Source organism: Odocoileus virginianus, chromosome 2 (assembly GCF_023699985.2).
Source record: "Odocoileus virginianus isolate 20LAN1187 ecotype Illinois chromosome 2, Ovbor_1.2, whole genome shotgun sequence".
Classification (NCBI taxonomy): domain Eukaryota; kingdom Metazoa; phylum Chordata; class Mammalia; order Artiodactyla; family Cervidae; genus Odocoileus; species Odocoileus virginianus.
In genome coordinates, this window is record NC_069675.1 from 77485233 (window position 1) to 77499665 (window position 14433).

At 38.9% G+C, this 14433-nt stretch overlaps 1 non-coding gene across 1 annotated transcript; it reads right to left on the reverse strand.

Moving 5' to 3' along the window:
• Positions 1–460: 460 nt before the first annotated feature.
• TRNAF-AAA (transfer RNA phenylalanine (anticodon AAA)) lies at positions 461–533 on the reverse strand. The gene has a single exon. It is a non-coding gene; the product is annotated as a tRNA-Phe (tRNA).
• Positions 534–14433: the final 13900 nt, after the last annotated feature.

Here is a 14433-nt window from a genome sequence, read left to right on the forward strand (position 1 = left end):
CTGTACTACCCAAGGGAATGGTTTGAAAATTTTGCTTTTAAACGGACTTGATCATAGTCTTCTTTTGCATGAGTTTTTTGTTAATACGACATTCAAGATCCTTCATACTTTTGCCCAAAGTACACTTTCAGTCTCATCCACTGCTACTTGCCCCTCATAGTCACATTTGTTATTCAATATTCTTTGCTCATCCCATTCGTCCTCACATATTACTTCCTTTGATTATTGGTTTGGACTTCCTGAAAGTCTCTCTTCATTCTCTTTCTCATTTAGTGTAATTTATTTTTAAAGACTTGGCTTAAATGTCATCTCCTCTATATAACCTTTATAGAAAGTGAAGTTACTCAGTCGTGTCCGACTCTTTGCGACCCCGTGGACTGTAGCCTATCAGGCTCCTCTGTCCATGGGATTTTCCAAGCAAGAATACTGGAGTGGATTGCAGTTTCCTTCTCCAGGAGATCTTCCTGACCCAGGGATTGAACCTGGGTCTCCTGAATTTTAGGCAGACGCTTTACCGTCTGAGCCACCAGGAAAGTCCATGGTCAAAATTTAACTCATTCCTTCGTACTCAATAGATTTTGAGTTTGACTTATATTCAAGATTGACTCATTCCCATATTTTATTAGAGTCACTTGTGCTTCTACTTAGTCTCTCAGTTGTGTCCGACTCTTTGCAACCCCATGGGCTGTAGTCTGCCAGGCTCCTCAGTTGGTAGGATTTTTCAGGCAAGAATGCTGGAGTAGGTTGCTATTTCCTATTCTGGGTGATCTTCCTGACCCAAGGATCGAAACTGTGTCTCATGCATCTCCTGCACTGGCAAGTGGATTCTTTACCACTGTGCCATATGGGAAGCCCCCAGAGTTACTAATATATGTATATGGACTTTAAAGATGGCTCAGTGGTAAAGAATCTGCCTGCCAATGCAGGAGATGCAAAAGACACATGTTTGATCCCTGGATTGGGAAGATCCCTCGGAAAAGGAAACTGCAACCCACTCCAGTATTCTTGCCCGAAAAACTCTATGGAGAGAGGAGCCTGGTGAACTATAATCCCTGGCATTGCAAAGAACTGGAGCTGACTGAGAACTCACACACACACACACACACACACACACACGTGTGTGTGTGTGTGTGTGTGTGTGTATTATATATATATGTATATATATAATATATACCCCCTCTTCTTTTTTCTTCTCCATATCAGTATGTTCTGAGCTCCTTGGTTCAAGGACTGTGTCTTTCTAAAGTGTTATATCATCAACACCTACCTAACCTCCAAGCCTTGGACTAGTTGTTTACTTGATTATAATAGTTTGATCCATTTTCTATAAGCATTTGGGTTTTTAGAGACAGGCAATATTCTTTCTTTCCTTGCCTTTTAACCTTTTTTCTGTGGTCTGGCAGCTCTTGCTTCAGATTCCTCCTTATCTAGTGTCATTAGTGGTATTCCTACCCCAGATATTCTGATACATGATCATTTCTTTATCTAAGCCAGTTTTATTATCATTAGTGGTTTTTACTGTTTTATTCATTCATCCAAGCATTCATCCATCTTTCCATCCTCAGTTTACTTATTCTTAGAAGACCGATACCATCCATTTTCTTTAAATGATTTTCCCTAACCACACCCTTTTGAAAATACCTATAGTGCCATAGTCTCTGCTTCTCTTTTAAATCTCTTAAAATTTTTGTGTTTCTTTTTATTACATATATTTGCATTAATTTTCTCCATCTAGAATCTAAATCCTATCAAAATTAAGACCATACATTTGCGATATCTTTTGTATCTCTCATAGAGCACAGTTCACATACAGGTTGTGACCCTCTTTTCTTGCTGTGTATCCCGTTTCCTCAGATGAGGTTCTAACATGGAAATGAGTTTATATTTACAGTCAATGACTCTCCAATCTCACATGATTTCCTGATATTAAAAATAATTTTCCTCTCCATTGGGAAGAATTTTATTTTAAAACAACATACTCTGAGCTATCCTCCCCCCACACAATACCCCCCCTCTATTTTATGTTTTTTGTCAAAGGATTTTGCTATATCTTCTGGTGACTTCCTAACAGTAAATTCAGCACCTTTGCAAGAGGACAGCTCAAAGCAGGGTTCTGACTATGCTATCTAACTGCAAATTCTGTTTAAGTCTCTCTAAAGAAACTCTCAAATACTGCTTTAGAGGAGCATCCCCAAATTACATGTCATAGATATTATGCTAAAAGGTTTTCACAGTCAAATACATTTTGCAAGCCCTATCCTAAACAAAGATAAAAATATTACTTCACTGTGGCACATTTTAGAGTCTGCATTATGCTAATACACACTGAATATACCAATGGGGGAGAAAAAAAATGCAACATTTTCTAAAATTATTTGACCATGGAATGCTATTTTTCAGAATTTCCCTCATGGATTAGAGTTGAGAAAAACACTTTGGGAAACACTGCAACAAGTATTCAAAAGTACCACACCAAAAATCTTAACAACTGATTTATTTTGTAGAGGAAGGTATGGAGGTCCAGAGAAAATATGCTTTTTAAGGATCATATGACTGGCTATCAGCATAATTTTGATTAGAACACCTGCTTATTTTGTTGCTCATATCACTATGGTACCTCACCCTTAATAGGTCTCCTCTTACTGAGTCTCTACCTAGTTCTTCTGCTTCTCTGAGGCAGATTTAGTTGTGAAGGTCTCTCCTTATTCAGGGTAAACTTATATGAATTTTTTATGATTCTCTTGCTTGAGAATTATAGATTGTTTCTCCTTGACAACAGTTTCAAATATAACGAAATATACTCCTTTCCATAGTGCAGAAATGTATCTGTACAAATGAAATTTCCAGAATAGTATCATTCCCAGAAGCAAACTATAGTGATCCCTTGGTATCCAGGAGGGACTGGTTTTAGGACACACTGCAGATGCCCAAACCCATGGATGCTCAAGTCTTTTGTAGAAAACAGTATAGTATTTACATATAACCTACACATCTTCCTGTATACTGTAGACAATCTTTAGGTTAATTATAAAGTGCAATTAAATGAAATTCTATAGGAATAGTTGCCATTGCATGGCAAATTTGAGTTTTGTTTTATTGGAACTTTTTGGATTTTTTCTTTTAGATATTTTTGATCAGCATTTGGTTCACTTTGTGGATGTGGAACCCACAGATAAGGAGGACTAACTGTAAGCCTTGGTTGTAACCTTAGATTATGTATTTATTATAGAACAATTGTTTTGTATTGTGGCTAATTGATTTTTAAATTATCTCTCAATAATAATTTATTAATGGTATCTATATTTTGGAGATTGTTGTCAAATACAGGAAGGTCTCTATCATATATCTTTCATGTATAAATTACAGGATTTGGAAGAATTCTGCAGACTGGCTCTCAGCTCTACGCATTCCAAACCTCATTCCTCCTCCATTATCCACTGAATTCCAATACCAGGTGCTACAGAACATATTTATACCAGCATACAGCTTCTGTTCTATACTTTCATGGAGTCAGTTGGCATAGTTGGTGATAGTGGTGTCTGTGGGGGGCATTTCCGTGTATAATATATGTCAATGATTTAGGGCTTACCAGATGGCACTAGTGGTAAAGAACCTTCCTGCCAACACTGGAGATGCAAGAGATGTGTGTTTGATCCCTGGGTTGGGAAGATCTCCTGGGGTAAGAAATTGTACCCACTCCAGTATTCTTGTCTGGAAAATTTCATAGGCAGAGGAGCCTAGTGGGCTATTGTCCATGGGGCCACAGAGAGTTGGACATGACTGAATGACTGAGCACACATCAGTGACTTACTTATGCATGGAGGTGATTGCATACCACATAAGTAATTTTCTTTAAAATCAAAATAATGTATTCCAAACTCAACTGTCCTTTGACTAGACACCAAAAATACCTGCAGATACCTGAGAGAAAGGAAAGTATGACAGAAGTAAAGTGCAAAGTCAATGGTCTTAACTCTCTGCTGGTAAAGCATATTTATTCGGCAATTTTCATAAAACCATATAACTGATTGAACACACTGTTGGCCTCTTCCAGAGCCTTGAAGGGATCTGTGCAAATGAGAGCCTTGGAAGATTAAACTTCATGACAAATCTGCTTCTGAGGAGAAAGTCTTGTCATTGTGGAAAACAAAAACCTTTGAGGGCATGATCTGTAACGAAAACAATGAGTCAGGTTTCTAACTGAAGAAGAGCTATGTGTCTATTTTTAAATCGGAAATGCTCTCTAATGATCTTCCCCCATAGAAAGTCAATTTAAGATGGGAATTCTTCCCTGGAGCTTTAAGTGCTTAGAATAACAGTAATCACTATTTACTGACTACTTATATGTATGGAGGGCTTCCCTTGTGACTCATCTGGTAGAGAATCTGCCTGCATTACAGGAGACCTGGGTTCAACCCCTGGATTGGGAAGATCCTCTGGAGAAGGGAAAGGCAACGCACTCCAGTATTCTGGCCTGGAAAATTCCATGGATTGTATAGTCCATGTGGTGGCAAAGAGTTGGACATGACTGAGCGGCTTTCACACATTATATGTGCAGACACTTACCATATGCGATTTCTAATCTTGCAAAACCCTATAAAATTGGGAGAGCAAAAACAGCAACAGGCCTCACCAGTGTTATCTTTGCTTTCTAGACTCCTGAGAGAAAGTAAAGACTCATAGAATGAAGCTCATGCATTTATACAGACTTGTTTCATTGGAATTTCAAAGGTAAGTTGGGTTCTGAAAACTAGGTAGACAAATCAATTTCTAGACATTAAACTGTGATTCAGAATAAGGAAAGCTCTCAAATATGTCAAAATTTAGCAGGTTGTAGAGTTGAGATATTGGAGTAGCTAGCCATTCCTTTCTCCAGGGGATCTTCCCACCCCAGGGACTGAACCCAGGTCTCCTGTGTCGCAGGCAGATTCTTTACACCTGAGTCACCAGTGAAGCCCAGAGTTGAGATGCAATTCTATTTTTCTTTGAGAGTTAGCCAGATATTAACTGTGATGGATTTGTCGTGTGTGGTTAATATTGTATATGTTGTGCTTTTCTGCATCTTTATAGAAATGTTTAAGGACAATAAAAACCTATTAGCCTAACTCCTTAGAAGAATGGACTTCTTTCAATATTTCAGGTATAGTTTCATCTATTTTATAATTCTACTTAAGGCTTTCACCTGATTTTCAATTTGAAGCCTGCTAGAAAAATGTTTCTGTTCTTTTATATCTAAATAAAATATGTATTTCAACTATTTGCACTGTCTTCTAAATTAACTTAATGACCTTGTTCATCACACAAAAGAGTCATAGGATAAGAAAGTGAAAATCTGCATCACTAATCATCAAATAAGCTAAAGGGTACTGATATCTCTGTTTTCCCATCTCAGGCCTCTCAGAAATAGATTATTCCATATAAATTAAAAAATGAGTAGATAGCCATAAAAAAAATATGCCATTTGCAACAATATGGATGCAACTATAGATTATTGTGCAAAATGAACTAAGAAAGAGAAATACCATTTGATATCACTTATATGTGGAATCTAAAATGTGGTACAAATTAACCTTTTAAAAAAAAATAGAAATAAATTCACAGACATAGAGATTAGATTTGTGGTTGCCAAGAGGAAGGAAAGAAATGGACTGGGAATTTGGAATTTGTATTAATAGATTCAGACTATGACATTTAGAATGGATAAGCAACAAGGTCCTACTATATAGCACAGGAAACTATATCTGATCACCTGGGATAAACCATAATGTGAAAGTCACTTTGCCATACAGCAGAGAATGTCACAACATTGTAAATCAGCTATACCTCAATAAAAAATGATAAAAATACAAAACCCCACAAAGTTTAATATTGATTGCATGTTAAAACAGTAACATTTTGAATATAGTGGGCTAAATAAAATACATTACCTTAAAAAATGAGTAGAAACTAACACTTTGAGGAGTAAGACTTTTTAATGTTTAAGTGATTTTCACCTTTAACTTTTTTTTAGAGAAGCTAAAGTCAAAGGAGAAAAGGTAAGATATACCCATTTGAAAGCAGAGTTCCAAAGAACAGCAAAGAGAGATAAGAAAGCCTTCCTCTGCGATCAATGCAAAGAAATAGAGGAAAACAACAGAATGGGAAAGACTAGAGATCTCTTCAAGAAAATTAGAGATACCAAGGGAACATTTCATGCAAAGATGGGCACAATCAAGAACAGAAACAGTATGAACCTAACAGAAGCAGAAGATATTAAGAAGTGACAAGAATACACAGAAGAACTATACAAAAAACGATCCTCATGACCCAGATAACCCTGATGGTGTGATCACTCACCTAGAACCAGACATCCTGGAATGAAAAGTGGGCCTTAGGAAGCATCACTACGAAAAAATCTAGTGGAGGTGATGGAATTCAAGTTGAACTATTTCAAATTTTAAAAGATGATGCTGTGAAAGTGCTGCACTCAATATGCCAGCAAATTTGGAAAACTCAGCAGTGGCCATAGAACTGAAAAAGGTCAGTTTTCATTCAAATCCCAAAGAAGGACAATGCTAAAATTGCTCAAATTACCATACAATTGCACTCATTTCACCAGTTAGCAAAGCAATGCTCAAAATTCTCCAAGCCAGGCTTCAACAGTGTGTGAACTGTGAACTTCCAGATGCTCAACCTGGGTTTAGAAAAGGCAGAGGAAGCACAGATCAAATTGCCAACATCTGTTGGATCATAGAAAATGCAAGAGAATTCCAGAGAAGCATCTATTTCTGCTTTATTGATTAAATAGCCAAGACATGGAAACAGCCTAAATGTACTCTGTGCATGCTTTTATTTGGGGAACAGAGAGCTAGAACAGTGATTACTAGATTTATGCATTTTTCTGATTATTTTTCTTATTCTCAGTTAATATTATTCCTTGGTTAGGTTCTCGAAAGACAATTGAAAACTGAGTTTGTTAATAAACTTGATATCACAGGAAGATTTACCCTACCAGATGTGAAGATGGCGTCAGTATTTCACAAAGAAACTAAGAACATGGGCTTTGTCATAATTCACTCTGGTACAGAGGAGTACGCATGGACATCACCAGATGGTGAACATCGAAATCAGGTTGATTATATTCTTTGCAGTCAAAGATGGAGAAGCTCTATACAGTCAGCAAAAACAAGACTAGGAGCCGACTGTGGCTCAGATCATGAACTCTTTATTGCCAAATTCAGACTGAAATTGAAGAAAGTAGGGAAAACCACTAGACCATTCAGGTACAACCTAAATCAAATCCCTTATGATTATACAGTGGAAGTGAGAAATAGATTTAAGGGACTAGATCTGATAGACAGTGCCTGATGAACTATGGACCGAAATTCGTGACATTGTACAGGAGACAGGGATCAAGACCATCCCCATGATACATGTAAATCCATGGCTGATTCATGTCAATGTATGACAAAACCCACTACAATATTGTAAAGTAATTAGCCTCCAACTAATAAAAATAAATGGAAAAAAAAAAAAAGACCATCCCCATGGAAAAGAAAGGCAAAAAAGCAAAATGGCTGTCTGAGGATGGTTTACAAATAGCTGTGAAAAGAAGAGAAGTGAAAAGCAAAGGAGAAAAGGAAAGATATTCCTATTTGAATGCAGAGTTCCAAAAAAATAGCAAGGAGAGATAAGAAAGCTGTCCTCAGCAATCAATACAAAGAAATAGAGGAAAACAACAGAATGGGAAAGACTAGAGATATCTTCAAGAAAATTAGAGATACCAAGGGAACATTTTATGCAAAGATGGGTTCGATAAAGGACAGAAATGGTATGGACCTAACAGAAGCAGAAGATATTAAGAAGAGGTGGCAAGAATACACAGAACTGTACAAAAAAGATCTTCACGACCCATGTAATCACAATGGTGTGATCACTCACCTAGAGCTAGACATCCTGGAATGTGAAGTCCAGTGGGCCTTAGGAAACATCACTATAAACAAATCTAGTGGAGGTGATGGAGTTCCAGTTGAGCTATTTCAAATCCTGAAAGATGATGCTGTGAAAGTGCTGCACTCAATATGCCAGCAAATTTTGAAAACTCAGCAATGGCCACAGGACTGGAAAAGGTCAGTTTTCATTCCAATCCCTAAGAAAGGCAATCCCAAAGAATACTCAAACTACCGCACAATTGCACTCATCTCACATGCTAGTAAAGTAATGCTCAAAATTCTCCAAGCCAGGCTTCAGCAATATGTGAACTTGAACTTACAGATGTTCAAGCTGGTTTTAGAAAAGGCAGAGGAAACAGAGACCAATTGCCAACATCCACTGGATCATCGAAAAAGCAAGAGAGTTCCAGAAAAACATCTATTTCTGCTTTATTGACTATGCCAAAGTCTTTGACTGTGTGGATCACAATAAACTGTGGAAATTTCTGAAAGAGATGGGAATACCAGACCACCTGACCTGCCTCTTGAGAAACCTATATGTAGGTCAGGAAGCGACAGTTAGAACTGGACATGGGACAACAGACTCGTTCCAAATAGGAAAAGGAATACGTCAAGGCTGTATATTGTCACCCTGCTTATTTAACTTATATGCAGAGTACATCATGAGAAACGCAGGGTTTGAAGAAGCACAAGCTGGAATCAAGATTTCCGGGAAAAATATCATTAACCTCAGATATGCAGATGACACCACACTTATGGCAGAGAGTGAATAGGAACTAGAAAGCCTCTTGATGAAAGTAAAAGAGGAGAGTGAAAAAGTTGGCTTAAAGCTCAACATTCAGAAAACTAAGATCATGGCATCTGGTCCCATCACTTCATGGGAAATAAATGGGGAAAGAGTGGAAGCAGTGTCAGACTTTATTTTTTGGGGCTCCAAAATCACTGCAGATGGTGATTGCAGCCATGAAATTAAAAGATGCTTACTGCTTGGAAGGAAAGTTATGACCAACCTAGACTGCATATTAAAAAGCAGAGACATTACTTTGTCAGCAAAGGTCCATCTAGTCAAGGCCATGGTTTTTCCAGTAGTCATGTATGGATGTGAGAGTTATAGTGTGAAGAAAGCTGAGTGCCAAAAATTGATGCTTTTGAACTGTAGTGTTGGAGAAGACTCTTGAGAGTCTTCTCAAGGAGAGAAGATCCTTGGAGATCCAACCAGTCCATCCTGAAGGAGATCAGTCCTGGGTGTTCATTGGAAGGACTGATGCTGAAGCTGAAACTCCAATACTGTGGCCACCTCATGCGAAGAGTCGACTTATTGGAAAAGACCCTGATGCTTGGAGGGATTGGGGTCAGGAGGAGAAGGGGACCACAGAGGATGAGATGGCTGGATGGCATCACTGACTCGATGGGCATGAATTTGAGTAAACTCCAGGAGTTGGTGATGGACAGGGAGGCGTGGCATGCTGCCATTCATGGGGTCGCAAAGAGTCGGACACGACTGAGCGACTGAACTGAACTGAACTGAACAGAGGAACACTTTGTAGATCTGTGGCCCTATTTTGGATGATTCAGGCTTCCCTGGTGTCCTGGATGGTAAAGAATCTGCCTGCAATGCAGAAGATCTGGGTTCTATCCTTGGGTTGGGAAGATCTGGAGAAGAGAATGTCTACCATCTCCAGTATTCTTGTCTAGAGAATTCCACAGACAGAGGAACCTGGTGGGCTATAGTCTATGGGGTCGTGAAGAGTTGGACACGGCTGAACAACTCTCACATTTTCTGGATGATAATGATTGCTAGACATTGGAGGCATTACTGGTTAGCACTTGGGGAATGTTGTAACTGCTCGTCTGAGTGATAAATAGCCTTTGCAGTCCCCTAACTTGCTCTATTTTTTTGTGCTCCAAAATCACTGCAGATGGTGACTGCAGCCACGAAATTAAAAGATGCTTACTTCTTGGAAGGAAAGTTATGACCAACATAGATAGCATATTAAAAAACAGAGACAATACTTTGCCAATGAAGGTCCGTCTGGTAAGGCTATGGTTTTTCCAATGGTCATGTATGGATGTGAGATTTGGACTGTGAAGAAAGCTGAGTGCTGAAAAATTGATGCTTTTGAACTGTGGTGTTGGAGAAGACTCTTGAGAATCCTTGGACTGCAAGGAGATCCAACCAATCCATCCTAAAGAAGATCTGTCCTGGGTGTTCATTGGAAAGACTGGTGCTGAAGCTGAAACTCCAATACTTTGGCCACCTCATGTGAATAGTTGACTCATTGGAAAAGACCCTGATGCTGGGAGGGACTGGGGACAGGAGGAGAAGGGGACCACAGAGGATGAGATGGCTGGATGGCATCACCAACTCGATGGACATGAGTTTGAGCAAACTCTGGGAGTTGGTGATGAACAGGGAGGCCTGGTGTGCTGCGATTCATGGGGTCGCAAAGAGTCAGACACGACTGATCAACTGAACTGAACTGAACTGATCTGAACTTGCTCTTTCATGACTGTATTTTCCACACAATCTTCCTTTTGCTGTGAATGCTCTTGATTTTCAAGTGTATTGGAATCAAGCCGACTTATCCATTAGGACTTAGCTTTAATGTCTCCTCCATCTATGTAGCCTTCCCTGGCACTGCCCTATTTTCCCAGGAATGTTTTTTCTTGTAGTATGCTGAGCTTGTTCATTTTAAAGCTTACCACAATGTATACCTTCCTTTTTCACTAAAAAGTGAAATCTTTGAGGGCAGAAATTTATTTTATACATTTTTTATATTTCTGCCTCTTGGTTTAATACCTGTCACACAAAAGCCCTCAGTTAATACCCATTAAATGAACTCGTCATTCATTGACTTGTTCATGCAATAAATACAACTTAAGAAATTGTTATCTGAAGCAAATAAACTACATTGGCAATCTTCTCAAACAATAAGTATTGGATTCAGGGTCTATTATTACTTATTAGTCAGGCTGAGCTCTGATTTCATCACAGTTCTTCTTTAACTGCTTACCTTAAAAACTAACTTCATATCCACACAGCTGCCTGTGTCCATGGCAACTGAGATGCATGGATACAGGTTCTGAAACATAGTCTTTCTAGAAAGTCAGGGCCTCAATTAAAACTGTAGTTTACATCTGTATCCTTCCTATGAAGGTATTATTTCAGGGTGCACAGGTGACTATTTCCGCTAAGCAGTGATGACTTCGTATAACATTGTGTCTACCAAGTTTTTTCCCTCGCATCACAGTGAGCTGTTGATAGATCTAGTGCGATGAGATCACAGAATCATCAGTTCCTGAGAGCACTGTCTGCAGGGAAGGTGTAGTCAACAGTATTTTACTTATGTGTTAGGTGACATCACCATCTCCTTGCCTCAGCTTAACAGCCCCATCCGTTGATTTGCGTAGATGTCTAGAGGCAGAGGGAGCATTGAATGTCCCATGTCTTTTTCTTTTTTATTTTTTTAAATTGAAGCATAATTGCTGTACAGAATTTTGTTGTTTTCTGTCAAACCTCAACATGAATCAGCCATAGGTACACATCTAACCCCTCCCTTCAGAGATTCTGTGTGAGAATGGTCCCTGTGTGGGCCTGCAGAAACAGAGATAGAAAAAGCCACTTGACAAGAGAAAGCTTTGAATGCAGAGAAGTTAGGATTACGTTATTAGCTCTTTGGATGAGTTTAACCCACCCTCTGGAGGAGGGCATGGCAACCCACTCCAGTATTCTTGCCTGGAAAATCCCATGGACAGAGGAGCCTGGTGGACTACAGTCTATGGGGGTCACGAAGAGTCAGACACGACTGAGAGACTAAGCACAACCCACCCTCACCCAGAGGATCTCCTTTTAGATAGAAACCAGGAACTGTAGAGAATTGTGTAGATTTTGGAATATTTCTTATATCTCCATGATGGTTAATATGTAAGCATTTTTCTTTCTCTCCAGAGAGCTTATTTGCAATATCCTTATAATGTGAAGAGGATTTGGCCTTGTCTTAAGGTACAGTGAGGGAGTGGCGAGCAGAGGAGAGCAGGTTTGGTCTTCCATTTATCTTTTAAATTCTTTACAGAAGAATACAGGAGTGTGAGTGCTTTACAGTGCTGTGCTTCTGCTCTACAATGAAGTGAATCAGCTGAATGGGCACCATCCTACCCATCTAGGTCATCACAGAGCTCTGAGCTGAGCTTCCTGCACGATATGGCTGCTTCCCACTAGCTATTCATGTATGAAATATGTATGTCGATCTTAATCTCCCAATTCGTCTCATTCTCCCCTCCCCCTGTGTCCACATGTCTGTCTTCTGTGTCTGTGTCTCTCTTCCTGCCCTAGAAATAGGTTCATCTGTACCATTTTTCTAGACTCCACATATATGCGTTAATATACAATATTTGTTTTTCTCTTTCTGACATACTTCACTCTCTATGATAGACTTTAGGTTTATCCACATCTTTGCAAATGACCCAATGTTGCTCCTTTTATGGCTAATATTCCATTGTATATAGGTACCACATCTCATTTATCCATTCATCTGTCATTGGACATTTAGGCTGTTTCCATGTCCTGGCCATTGTAAATGTTCTTTAGCCTTTCTTGTGGAAAGAGTCATTTGGCCTGAATAGGTTGTTGTGGCTCTAAAGATGTAGTGTGTTGAGTCCATGAGGACTTAAACCTTCAGTTTTTCCATCATGGAGAAAGTCTTTCGGTTTCATGAAATGGGATAGGGTAGATAGGGAGGCCAGGAGTGCCTAAGACTCAGAGCAGTGATGTGATGTTTATGCACCAAACTGGAAGAAAATTACCTAAGTATTTTGACAACCAGCCAGCTATACCAGTGCATATTGACTTTCAGCCCGTATTGGTCTGCTAGGGCGGCCGTAACAAGGTAGGGCAAAGGGGTGGCTTAGAACAGCAGAACTTGGTCATCTCACTGTGCTAAATGCCAGAAGTTCGAATCACAGTGTCAGTAGGGCCATGCTCCCTCCGAGGCACTAAGGAAGGGTCTGTGCCAGCGCTCTCTCTGAACTTCTGGTAACTGCTTGGCTTGTGGCATCATAATGTCACAAGTATAGTATAGTATTTGCATAGTATTATTGCTGTGTGCATATCTGTCTCTTCACATGGCATTCTTTTTGTAAGGATACCAGGCATGTTGGTCTAGGGGTCTACTCTAGTCCAATATGACCTCATCTTAACTCATAACATATGCAACTACCTTATTTCAAAATAAGGTCACATTCTTTGGTACTGGGGGGCTAGAATTTCAACATATTAATTGTGAGGGGGGACAGTTCAGCAGTAGCTATGAACTTTCTTAGGTTAATTCCTAGTGTATATGCTCAAGATATTCTCTCTAGTAGATACCTAAGTGTGAATTGATGAATCAATCATTTAATTCCAAAGAACTTGGGAAACCCAGTTGCAGTGATGGTGAGAGGTCTGTGGGTTCATCTCCTGATACCAAGCAGCTACTTCCACTGGAGAAAAGAGTGAGAAACCCACATCCAAAGATGAATCCCATATAGTATTGAAAGCTGGATAACATAAGGTAGTTGGTAACTGATCAGTCTCCAAAGGGTGGATGGGTCTTCAGCAAGTGTTGGCTTAGGATGGTGCTGTTTCAGGAAACAGAACCAAGGAACACATGCTCTGGCTTCATGCTTCCGCTTCCCTTTTACCTCCTTCTAGTTGATTTTTTAATGGCTTTATGTTCTGAGGTGTCCTCAATTATTGCAATTCATTTCAGAAAATTATTTTTAAAAATGCAGAATGCACTTATTTTTAAGGGAAAGAGGAAGCAAAGCAAATGCTTACTAAGTGATTCCTCTAAGTGAGGTGTATCCTAGGCTTTTCCTCACAGCATTTCTTCAGAGAAGGTGATTTTATTCTCCTTTTAACAAGCAGGAAAATTAAAACTAATAGAGATCATATAACCTCCCCCAAAGCAAGCAGTAACTAAGATTTTAATTACATTTTTTTTCCATTCCAAACCATAACAATTTCATCAATAACTCTTAAAATATTTATGCTCTGCAGGTTGGTTTGTTAAGGGGAAGGTAGTAGTTTTGTGAATAGTATAAGTCCTGGTAAGATATCCTAAGAAGAAAATACACAAAAGAGAATCAATCCTTTATCAAGCACCTATATAATAGATGTTTTTAATCTGTAGTTTCTTTGGGTGTTTCTAAAAATTCTGTTCTTCAGAGTGTTAATCCAATCTTATGATAAAAAAATTAAATTTAGAGAAATACAGTGACTTGTTCAATGTCATAAAATGGGAGATGTGGCTTGAACCAGAACTTTTTCATGCAAAGTGCTATAATCATCCCTTTGCTCCATTTTTCTCCTGCTTATAATTTATTAGAACATAAATTTAATGAAGCTGAGACTATGTATTAACTTTATATCCTGTGAAATAAAAATCTATTGCATGTTTGAATGAACAAGTTCGCGTGTTTTATTATCAGAGCTGTTTAAGATAAGAATGGATGATTTCAGGAT